The sequence below is a fragment of the Triticum urartu genome, chromosome 4A (assembly GCF_056163025.1).
Source record: "Triticum urartu cultivar PI428250 chromosome 4A, HENAU_Tu73, whole genome shotgun sequence".
NCBI lineage: Eukaryota > Viridiplantae > Streptophyta > Magnoliopsida > Poales > Poaceae > Triticum > Triticum urartu.
The window spans coordinates 587,141,508-587,154,559 of record NC_141876.1 but is presented as its reverse complement, the minus strand read 5'-3'; positions in this window follow the sequence as shown (position 1 = coordinate 587,154,559).

Here is a 13,052-nt window from a genome sequence, read left to right as displayed (position 1 = left end):
GCTTCCTCATAGTTCGTAGGTTTGTCATGGTCAAATAACATGACCTCCAGAATAGGATTACCGTACCACTCTGGTGCGGATCTCACTCTGGTTTACCTACGAGGTTCGGTAGTAACTTGATCTGAAGTTACATGATCATCATCATTAGCTTCCTTGCTAATTGGTGTAGTAGTCACAGGAACAGATTTCTGTGATGAACTACTTTCCAATAAGGGAGAAGGTACAATTACCTTATCAAGTTCTACTTTCCTCCCACTCACTTCTTTCGAGACAAACTCCTTCTCTAGAAAGGATCCATTATAAGCAACGAATGTCTTGCCTTAGGATCTGTGATAGAAGGTGTACCCAACAGTCTCCTTTGGGTATCCTATGAAGACATATTTCTCCGATTTGGGTTTGAGCTTATCAGGATGAAACTTTTCATATAAGCATCACAACCCCAAACTTTAAGAAACGACAACTTTGGTTTCTTGCCAAACCACAGTTCAGATTGTGTCGTCTCAACGGACTTAGATGGTGCCCTTTTTAACGTGAATGCAGCTGTCTTTAATGCATAACCCCAAAAACGATAGTGGTAGATCGGTAAGAGACATCATAGATTGTACTATATCCAATAAAGTACGGTTATGACGTTCGGACGCACCATTATGCTGTGGTGTTCCAGGTGGCATGAGTTTGTGAAACTATTCCACATTGTTTTATTTGAAGACCAAACTCGTAACTCAAATATTTGTCTCCGCGATCAGATCGTAGAAACTTTATTTTCTTGTGACGATGATTTTCCACTTCACTCTGGAATTCTTTGAACTTTTCAAATGTTTCAGACTTATGTTTCATCAAGTAAATATACCCATATCTGCTCAAATCATCTGTGAAGGTCAGAAAATAATGATACCTGCTGCAAGCCTTAATATTCATCGACCACATACATCAGTATGTATGATTTCCAACAAATCTGTTGCTTGCTTCATTGTTCCGGAGAACGGCGTTTTAGTCATCTTGCCCATAAGGCATGGTTCGCAAGCATCAAGTGATTCCAAAAGCCCATCAGCATGGAGTTTCTTCATGCGCTTTACACCAATATGATCTAAACGGCAGTGCCACAAATAAGTTGCACTATCATTATTAACTTCGCATCTTTTGGCTTCAATATTATGAATATGTGTATAACTACGATCGAGATCCAACGAACTATTTTCATTGGGTGTATGACCATCGAAGGTTTTATTCATGTAAATAGAACAACAATTGTTCTCTGACTTAAATGAATAACCGTATTGCAATAAACATGATCAAATCATATTCATGCTCAACGCAAACACCAAATAACACTTATTTAGTTTCAACACTAATCCCGAAAGTATAGGGAGAGTGTGATGATGATCATATCAATCTTGGAACTACTTCCAACACACATCGTCACGTTGACTTTTACTAGTTTCTATTCATTCTGCAATTCCTGTTTCGAGTTACTACTCTTAGCAACTGAACAAGTATCAAATACCGAGGGGTTGCTATGAACACTAGTAAAATACACATCAATAATCTGTATATCAAATATACTTTTGTTCACTTTGCCATCCTTCTTATGCGCCAAATACTAGGGGTAGTTCCGCTTCCAGTGACCAGTCCCTTTGCAGTAGAAGCACTTAGTCTCAGGCTTAGGATCAGACTTGGGCTTCTTCACTTGAGCAGCAACTTACTTGCCGTTCTTCTTGAAGTTCCCCTTCTTCCCTTTGCCCTTTCTCTTGAAACTAGTGGTCTTGTCAACCATCAACACTTGATGTTTTTCTTGATTTCTACCTTCGCCGATTTTAGCATCGCGAAGAGCTTGGGAATTTTTTTCATCATCCCTTGCATATTATAGTTCATCACGAAGTTCTACTAACTTGGTGATGGTGACTAGAGAATTCTATCAATCACTATTTTATCTGGAAGATTAACTCCCACTTGATTCAAGCGATTGTAGTACCCAGACAATCTAAGCACATGCTCACTAGTTGAGCGATTCTCCTCCATCTTTTAGCTATAGAACTTGTTGGAGACTTCATATCTCTCAACTCGGGTATTTGCTTGAAATATTAACTTCAACTCCTGGAACATCTCATATGGTCCATGACGTTCAAAACGTCTTTGAAGTCCCGATTCTAAGCCGTTAAGCATGGTGCACTAAACTATCAAGTAGTCATCATATTGAGCTAGCCAAACGTTCATAACGTCTGCATCTGCTCCTGCAATAGGTTTGTCACCTAGCGGTGCATCAAGGACATAATTCTTCTGTACAGCAATGAGGATAAACCTCAGATCACGGATCCAATCTGAATCATTGCTACTAACATCTTTCAACACAATTTTCTCTAGGAACATATCAAAATAAACATATGAAAGCAACAACGCGAGCTATTGATCTACAACATAGATATGCTAATACTACCAGGACTAAGTTCATGATAAATTAAAGTTCAATTAATCATATTACTTAAGAACTCCCACTTAGATAGACATCCCTCTAATCCTCTAAGTGATCACGTGATTCAAATCAACTAAACCATAACCGATCATCACGTGAAATGGAGTAGCTTTCAATGGTGAACATCTTTATGTTGATCATATCTACTATATGATTCACGCTCGACCTTTCGGTCTCAGTGTTCCGAGTCCATATCTGCATATGCTAGGCTCGTCAAGTATAACCTGAGTATTCCGCGTGTGCAAAACTGGCTTGCACCCGTTGTAGATGGACGTAGAGCTTATCACACCCGATCATCACGTGGTGTCTGGGCACGACGAACTTTGGCAACGGTGCATACTCAGGGAGAACACTTTTATCTTGAAATTTAGTGAGAGATCATCTTATAGTGCTACCATCAATCAAAGCAAGATAAGATGCATAAAAGATAAACATCACATGCAATCAATATAAGTGATATGATATGGCCATCATCATCTTGTGCTTGTGATCTCCATCTCCGAAGCACCGTCATGATCACCATCATCACCGGAGCGACACCTTGATCTCCATCGTAGCATCGTTGTCGTCTCGCCAATCTTATGCTTCTACGACTATCGCTACCGCTTAGTGATAAAGTAAAGCATTACAGGGCGATTACATTGCATACAATAAAGCGACAACCATATGGCTCTTGCCAGTTGCCGATAACTCGGTTACAAAACATGATCATCTCATACAATAAAATATAGCATCACGTCTTGACCATATCACATCACAACATGCCCTGCAAAAACAAGTTAGACGTCCTCTACTTTGTTGTTGCAAGTTTTATGTGGCTGCTACGGGCTTAGCAAGAACCGTTCTTACCTACGCATCAAAACCACAACGATAGTTTGTCAAGTTGGTGCTGTTTTAACCTTCGCAAGGACCGGGCGTAGTCACACTCGGTTCAACTAAAGTTGGAGAAACTGACACCCGCCAGCCACCTGTGTGCAAAGCACGTCGGTAGAACCAGTCTCGCGTAAGCGTACGCGTAATGTCGGTCCGGGCCGCTTCATCCAACAATACCGCCAAACCAAAGTATGACATGCTGGTAAGCAGTATGACTTATATCGCCCACAACTCACTTGTGTTCTACTCATGCATATAACATCAACACATAAAACCTAGGCTCGGATGCCACTGTTGGGCAATGTAGTAATTTCAAAAAAAATCCTACGCACACGCAAGATCATGGTGATGCATAGCAACGAGAGGGGAGAGTGTTGTCCACGTACCCTCGTAGACCGAAAGCGGAACCCTTATATCAACGCGGCTGATGTAGTCGTACGTCTTCACGATCCGACCGATCCAAGCACCGTTACTCCGGCACCTCCGAGTTCTTGGCACACGTTCAGCTCGATGATGATCCTCGGGCTCCGATCCAGCAAAGCGTCAGGGAGGAGTTTCGTCAGCACGACGGCGTGGTGACGATCTTGATGTTCAACCGTCGCAGGGCTTCGCCTAAGCACCGCAACAATATGACCGAGGTGGAATATGGTGGAGGGGGCACCGCACACGGCTAAGGAACGATCACGAAGATCAACTTGTGTGTCATGGGGTGCCCCCTTGCCCCCGTATATAAAGGAGCAAGGGAGAGGGGGCGGCCGGCCTAGGAGCTAGGGGGCGCGCCAAGGGGAGTCCTACTCCCGGACTCCCACCGGGAGTAGGACTCCCTCCTTCCTTGTTGGAGTAGGAGAAGGGGAAAGAGGGGGAGAGGAAGAAGGAAAAGGGGGCTGCGCCCCTGTCCAATTCGGACCAGAGGGGGGGCGCAGGCCTCCTTCCTTTTGGCCTCTCTCCTTTATTCCCGTATGGCCCAATAAGGCCCATATACTCCCCGGCAAATTCCCGTAACTCTCCGGTACTCCAAAAAATACCCGAATCACTCGGAACCTTTCCGATGTCCGAATATAGTCGTCCAGTATATCGATCTTTACGTCTCGACCATTTCGAGACTCCTCGTCATGTCCCCGATCCCATCCGGGACTCCGAACTCCTTCGGTACATCAATACTCATAAACTCATAATATAACTGTCATCGAAACCTTAAGCGTGCGGACCCTACGGTTCGAGAACAATGTAGACATGACCGAGACATGTCTCCGATCAATAACCAATAGTGGAACCTGGATGCTCATATTGGCTCCTACATATTCTACGAAGATATTTATCGGTCAGACCGCATAACAACATACGTTGTTCCCTTTGTCATCGGTATGTTACTTGCCCGAGATTCGATCGTCGGTATCTCAATACCTAGTTCAATCTCGTTACCGGCAAGTCTCTTTACTCGTTCCGTAATACATCATCCCGCAACTAACTCATTAGTTGCAATGCTTGCAAGGCTTAGGTGATGTGCATTACCGAGAGGGCCCAGAGATACCTCTCCGACATTCGGAGTGACAAATCCTAATCTCGAAATACGCCAACCCAACAAGTACCTTCAGAGACACCTGTAGAGCACCTTTATAATCACCCAGTTACGTTGTGACGTTTGGTAGCACACAAAGTGTTCCTCCGGTAAACGGGAGTTGCATAATCTCATAGTCATAGGAACATGTATAAGTCATGAAGAAAGCAATAGCAACATACTAAACGATCGGGTGCTAAGCTAACGGAATGGGTCATGTCAATCACATCATTCTCCTAATGATATGATCCCGTTAATCAAATGACAACTCATGTCTATGGCTAGGAAACTTAACCATCTTTGATCAACGAGCTAGTCAAGTAGAGGCATACTAGTGACACTCTGTTTGTCTATGTATTCACACATGTATTATGTTTCCGGTTAATACAATTCTAGCATGAATAATAAACATTTATCATGATATAAGGAAATAAATAATAACTTTATTATTGCCTCTAGGGCATATTTCCTTCAAATGTCACCCCTCCCAACAAAGCCGGCGATTTTAATCCTTCTTATGTGTTATGCCGTGCTAGTGATGGGCATGTTTATGCCAAATTTGTTGGTTCTCTTCATGAATACATTGAATGGTCTATTTGGGTTCCAAAGACCCTTGTTACTAACATCAAAGGACCCACTACAAAATGGGTACCTAAAACCAAGCATTGATCTCTTGTAGGTGTTTGCTTCCGGTGGGGGATCATGGTTGCTCGATAGCGGAGCTACAAATCATATGACCGGAAGCAAGGACTTGGTGGTGGACGTGCACAAGGTTCCATCTATGCCCACCAATGTCGAGTGGGGTGACGCCTCATCTTCTAAGGTATTGGGACTTGGCAAGGTGGTCATCTCTCATGATCTCACGATCGAGAAGGTCATGCTTGTTGAGTCCCTTGCATACAATTTACTTTCCGTTCATCAACTTGCAATCATGGGCTTTGCCACTTTCTTTGATATCGATACCATGGCCCTCTTGTGGAGCAAGACTCTTAAAGTAGCCTTTGTTGGGCATGTCGAGAACGGTCTATATGTGATTAACTTTTCGGAGCGACCCACTAAGACCGCAACGTGCCTAATGGCTAAAGTTGATGTGGGATGGCTTTGGCATCGCCGTTTAGCCCATGTCAATATGAGATCTTTGCAAAGTCTCCTCAAGGGGGACCATGTCCGTGGACTAACGAATGTTAGTTTTGCTAAAGATCATGCTTGCAGTGCTTGTATCGAAGGAAAGCTACATGAGAAGGCTCACCCTCCCACGACTATCATTTATTCAAAGAGGCCTTTGGAGCTCCTTCACATGGATCTCTTTGGGCTTCCATCCTTCGATAGTCTTGGAGGTAGGAAGTATTGCTTGGTGATTGTGGATGACTACTCGAGGTACACGTGGGTGTATTTCTTCAAGAGGAAGAGCGAGACCCAACAAACCGTCATTGACTTTGCAAATGAAGCACAACGTCAATACAATGCAAAGATCTTGACAATAAGGAGTGACAACGGCACCAAGTTCAAGAACTACACCTTGGATGAGTTTCTTAGTGATGAGGGAATCAAGCATCAGTATTCCGCACCCTACACCCCTCAACAAAATGTTGTTGCGGAGAGGAAGAACTAGACGTTGATGGATGCGGCAAGGACCATGATGGCGGAGTTCAAGTCTCCGTACAACTTTTGGGCTGAAGCCATCAACACCGCGTGTCATGCATCCAATCGGCTCTACCTCCACAAGGGCTTGAACAAGACTCCATATGAGATACTCACCGGTAACAAGCCCAACCTCAAGTACTTCCTGGTATTCGGGTGTAAGTGTTTCATTCTCAAGAAAGGTGTTCGGTTGTCTAAATTTGAGGCATATTTGTTGGTTATGCTACAAATTCTCATGCTTACGGTGTCCTCAATAAATCCACGGGACTTATTGAGGAGACGTGTAACATGGAGTTTGATGAGAATAACGGCTCCCAAGTGGAGCAAAGTGGCACTTGTGATGTAGGTGATGAAATTCCTCCCCAAGCCATAAGAAGAATGGGTGTTGGCTTTATCCTACCCATTGAGGAACCCCTTGTGGCTGAAGGAGAAGGACAAAGCTCCACTCAAGTGGAGCCATCACCAACCCAAGGCCCACACGCTTCCGAAGAACAACATGAAGGCCCTCATCCTCAAGAACATGATCAAGGGCAAGATCACGCTCAAGATGGTGTTGACCCATCAAGTGATGCCCAAGGTCAAGTTCTCTCCTCCGAGCAAGTTCAAGAACAATAACAAGCCCAAGACGACGCTCAAAATGATCAAGTGACCACTCCTCGTCTCACCCCGAGGAGGAATTAGAGCGTCGTGCCACCAAGGTTGCTTTCAAGCTCTCCACCAAGGATCATCTCATGACGAATGTGCTTGGAAGCTTAAGAAAGGGGGTAAGCACTCGTAGACAATTAGCAAATTATTGTGAGCATCACGCGTTTGTCTCTTGTGTGGAACCCCACAAGGTCTATGAGGCGCTAGAAGATCCGGATTGGCTCAATGCCATGCATGAAGAACTCAACAACTTCGAGCGCAACAAAGTGTGGAGATTGGTGCCAAGACCGACCGGGAATCACAATGTCATTGGAACCAAGTGGATATTTAAGAACAAGCAAGATGCCCATGGGATTATCATTCGCAACAAGGCTCGTTTGGTAGCACAAGGCTACTCCCAAGTCGAGGGTATCGACTACGGTGAAACCTTTGCTCCCGTTGCTCGTCTTGAATCCATTCGCATGTTGATTGCATATGCTTCTCATCATAACTTTAAGTTACAACAAATGGATGTGAAGAGTGCTTTTCTTAATGCTCCTATTAATGAATTGGTTTACGTCAAGCAACCCCTCGGGTTCGAGGATCCCTACTTTCCCGATCATGTGTATCAACTCGATAAGGCACTCTATGGCCTTAAACAAGCCCCACGTGCGTGGTATGACCACCTTACCGAGTTGTTACAAGACCGTGGTTTTGAAGTTGGGCTAATCGACCCCACTCTTTTTACTAAGAAGGTCAAAGGGGAGTTGTTTGTGTGCCAATTATATGTTGATGATATTATCTTTGGTTCACCTAACAAAGCTTTCAATGAAGAATTTGCCGCTCTCATGACCTCAAAGTTCGAGATGTCCTCCATGGGAGATTTGAAGTTCTTTCTAGGGTTCGAAGTGAAGCAAAGAAGAGAAGGAACCTTCATCAATCAATCCAAATACACTCAAGACATGCTCAAGAGATTCAAGCTAAGTGACGTCAAGCCGGCTTCCACTCCAATGCCCACCAAGTGCCAACTTGACTTAGATCCCAATGGTAAAGTGGTGGATCAAAAGGTATATCGCTCCATGATTGGATCCTTGCTTTACCTTTGTGCATCTAGACCGGATATCATGTTGAGTGTGGGAATTTGTGCATGGTTTCAAGCCGCACCTAAGGAAAGTCACTATGTGGCGGTCAAACGAATCTTTCGATATTTGTCTCATACCCCAAACTTTGGCTTATGGTACCCAAGAGGATCAAACTTCAAGCTTGTAGGGTACTCGGATTCCGATTGGGCAGGAGACAAAGTGGATAGGAAGTCCACTTCCGGAGGGTGCCAATTCCTTGGTTGCTCTTTGGTAAGTTGGTCTTCCAAAAAGCAAAGTTGTGTGTCTCTCTCGTCCATCGAGGCGGAGTATGTTGCAGCCGGTAGTTGTTGTGCACAACTCCTATGGATGAGGCAAACTTTAAAGGATTACGGTGTCACTTGTGACAAAGTGCCTCTTTGGTGTGACAATGAAAGTGCCATCAAGATCTCTCTCAACCCGGTGCAACACTTCAAGACGAAGCATATTGAGATTCGGTATCACTTCATCCGGGATCACATTAGGCGAGGAGAGATCGAGCTCAACTATGTCAACACTCATGACAACCTTGCAGATATTTTCACGAAGCCCTTGGATGAAGCAAGATTTCGCGAGTTAAGGCATGAGCTAAATATCATTGATTCGAGCAATGTGGCTTGAACCCTTGCACAGCCCACCACACTCAATTTGCTGTCTAGTTTAGGTGTAGGCATGGACATAGGGGGAGTGTTGTTCTCTCAATGAACTCTCCCTCCCCCCATTATGCATAAATTGAATCAAGTCTCTCACTTTAGCCATTGTTGATGGTACTTGTGTTTCAAAGACGAGTTTTGGTCATGGGCCCAAGGTTAAAATCTTCGCGGCGCCATACCTCTTGACTCAAACATAGGTGGCCTCGGCCACCGCCCTCTGTTGAAGAGGTGTGTCTTGGTCGTTTGCTGGTGTGCTCTCTTTTCTTGCCATTTTTTTCTTTCCTCGAGCTAAGCCGTGTTGTTCGGTTGCCGTGGCGTACTTGGCGGTACTACCGCTGGTGGTGCGCGGTACTACTGCTTATAAGAGGTACTACCGCCCCCAGCGCGGTACTACCGCTGAGGGACGAGACCAAGGGGTTATATCGGGGCAGGGGGAGGTTTCTTCTCCCCCATACCCATTCGCTTCGCCTCCTCTTTCCTCTTCCTCTCTCCAGCCTCCTCTCGCCGCGGGAGGGCTCCGGCGGATCTCCGTCTCCGGGGCGTCCCTCTCCATTTCCTTCGGTGGAGTCGATCCCCACCTCGTTCTCTTGCCATGGATGCCGGTGATGATCATCCTGAGCATCATGCTCTCCATCAACCCCGGGCGTGCTACTTCAAAACGCTACCGCACCTCTGAGCCAGCCGGTGGTTCCTCTAGCTCCCAACCGCCACCAGCAGGTGCATCCGCAAGTGTTCCTCCACCTCCTCAGCAGTCGAAGAGATCCGCCACCAAGACAAAAGGGAAGACCGTGACTGAGATGACCAACAAGGAGTTTTGGGAAAGGCGTCGCCGCAATCCCTATGAGATGGACCAAGAACCCACTTTGGTCAACCGCCCGTTCTGGAACCGATTTCATTTTGCCATCTATTTTGATGTGATCAAGGCCAAGAAGAATCTCTTTGTTGATGTTCGCTCCATTGACACTGATGCTATGGAGAAGGACCCGGAGTACTTTGGCGAAGCCCTTCAGATGTGCACTCAGCTGAACATTCTCAGGATCATGCAATTCAACAAGGATTTCGATGCAGATTTGGTGGCTCAATTCTTTGCCACCGCTCATCTTGGGATGGATGTCGACAGAACTTTGACATGGATGACCAATGGCAAGCTGCTTTCCGTCAAGTGGAAGGCTTTCATGGAGTTACTTGATGTGGTGGATCACGGGCTTGAGACTCCAGTCGGTTTCCGCCCTCACCGCAATGCTACGTCCACTCACAAGCAAGCCCTCTGGCCCTACTGCACTGTGAAAGTTAACCCAGTGACTAAGAAGAAAACCTATGAGCTGTCTCCGTATCTGGACATTCTTCATCGTATCTTCCGTGAGACTCTCTTCCCTCGCATCGGGAATCTGGATATGGTCCACTCTTATCTTGTGGACATGCTCCTTTTCTGTCAGCATGAGAAGGAAGCAAACACTGGAGCGAGCCTGGATATTTCTCATGTCATGTGGTCTAAACTTCTCTCTGCCGTGTCTGAGCGCAAGTGCCCGATATATGGTCCATTCATCATGAGGCTCATTGAGAGGGCCTGGGCACAGATCTATCCCAGAGTGATGCTGGAAACTAGGGACTTGGTTTCCCATGAGATCAAGCGTGTGAGGAAGAAGGACAATTGGGTCACCCCAGCACCTCAATTCGGGGGTCCGTCTGCTGCTGCTGCCATGGAGACCGAGGGTGGGGCAGCCTCTGATGATCACGAGGAGGATATTGGGCCCTCTAGTGCTGAACCCTCATGGGCGATGAAGCTTAAACACAAGTTGAAGAAGCTTTTCTGCATGGAGTCTCATGGTTAGTACATGACTCATGTGGCAGAGAAGCATGCCAGGGTACGCCACAAGGAGCTCATGCGTCAGATGGGAGCGACAGTTGCCAGTGGATCTGAGGGTCAGATCACTGAAGAGGAGGAGTGGATTCATCAGCATTGCCCTTGGACCGACTCCGACGCCGAGCAGTTTTCGACCAACGACGGAGATGCAGACGATCACGCTGATATATGATGTTCGAGATCCTCAGCTTGCCATCACCTGGAGTCATAGCGTCGCTCTTTTCCATTTTTGGTGTCTCGCTGCCAAAGGGGGAGAGAGTGTAGGGATCTGTGTTGTCGAGCTTTGAGTTTGTCGTCTTGTGTTTTCTTGTGTGTTCTCTCGGTGTCTTTGTTTGGTCTGGTTTGGTGCCCGTGAGACCTAAGTTCTAGACATATGGTGTGAGACATATGCTCCCTATCGCTACCTTATTACTTATGTCTATTCAGTACTGTAGTATATTATGAGTTGCATGCTTGTCCTGTTAAATACTCTTCTCTCATATATCTTGTGCTAGAATTGTTGGACTATAAAATATAGGGGGAGTGTTGATCCGGATGTGTGTGTCTTGCTTTCCTTTTGCTCCTCTTTCTAGGTGCACACATTCTGGGGGAGCCCGTCTATATTTTGTAGTTCTTAGTTTTCTTACATTTATATCTTTTCCTTGTGCAAATCCCTTGTTGTCATCAATCCACCAAAAAGGGGGAGATTGTTGAGGCATATCTCTCTCAAGGTAGTTTTGGTGATTGATGACAACATGTTTGCGGACTAATCATGTGCTTTGAGTAGTTCACAGATTCATCCCTGGCGCGAGACGTTTTCTTCCCTTCGGAGTGTCATTCAAGACGGTGTAGCTCTTTCGTTTCTCTCTCGGTGGACTAGTTGCGTAGAGGGCACCGTACTATCAAGAGGGGGTCCGCTGGGGTATTGCATGGGTGGAATCAACACGTACACATCAGCTTCTCACCCTCCGAGCTCTTCCACTTCATAGAAGAGATCTCTCCTCTTTTCTATGTCCTGTTTGGGTTCCAGCGGTAGTACCGCGCAACCCAGCGGTAGTACCGCTGAGGAGCCACAAGCGGCAGTACCGCTCCGCAGCGGTAGTACCGCCCGTGACTCCACAGCAGTAGTACCGCTAGGGTGCCTGGCACCACCGCCTCGTCCTCAGCCTCTTTGGAGAGATCCTCTCTCTCTTCTGTGTCCCAGCAGTAGTACCGCACTACCAGCGGTAGTACCGCTGAAGGGTCACAAGCGGCAGTACCGCTCCGCAGCGGTAGTACCACCCGTGACCCCGCTGCCGTAGTACCGCTGGGCTGTCTGGCTCCTACCGCCTCGACTCGAGGGCTCCTTTTCTCGTGTCAGGTTTTGCGGCACTAGTTGCGGTTGTAGAGGCGGTAGTACCGTTTCAGGAGCGGTAGTACCGCCCTTACCACCGCGGTAGTACCGTGCTGGGTCCTTTTCCCTACTAGTCTTCTCTGCGCGGCAGTACCGCTAGCTGGAGCGGCAGTACCGCTGACCTAGCGGTAGTACCGCCCCCTCTTAGCGGTAGTAATGCCCTGTGCGGGGCTGGTTGGTGGGGGCAGCGGTTGGATTGTTGCCCCCACTATAAAAGTGGGTCCCCTTCTTCCTTTTGACCTACCTCTTCCCTCTCAAGCTCCATTAAATGCTTCAAGCTCCATTTTCGCCCGATCTATCTCTCTAGCCAATCAAACTTGTTGATTTGCTCGGGAGTGGTTGAGAAGGCCCCGATCTACACTTCCACCAAGGGATTTTCGATTCCCCCACTCATCCCTAGCGGATCTTGTTACTCTTGGGTGTTTGAGCACCCTAGACGATTGAGGTCACCACGGAGCCATAGTCCATTGTGGTGAAGCTTCGTGGTTTTGTTGGGAGCCTCCGATTAAGTTGTGGAGATTGCCCCAACCTTGTTTGTAAAGGTTCGGTCGCCTCCTTCAAGGGCACCAATAGTGGAATCACGGCATCTCGCATTGTGTGAGGGCGTGAGGAGAATACGGTGGCCCTAGTGGCTTCTTGGGGAGCATTGTGCCTCCACACCGCTCTAACGGAGACGTACTTCCCCTCAAAAGGAAGAAACTTCGGTAACACATCCTCGTCTTCACCGGATCCACTCTTGGTTATCTCTTACCTTTACTTGTGCAAGCTCTTTAGTGTTACTTATCTTGCTTGCTTGTATGCTTGTTGTTATTGCATCATATAGGTTGCTCACCTAGTTGCACATCTAGACAACCTACTTTGATGCAAAGTTTAATTTGA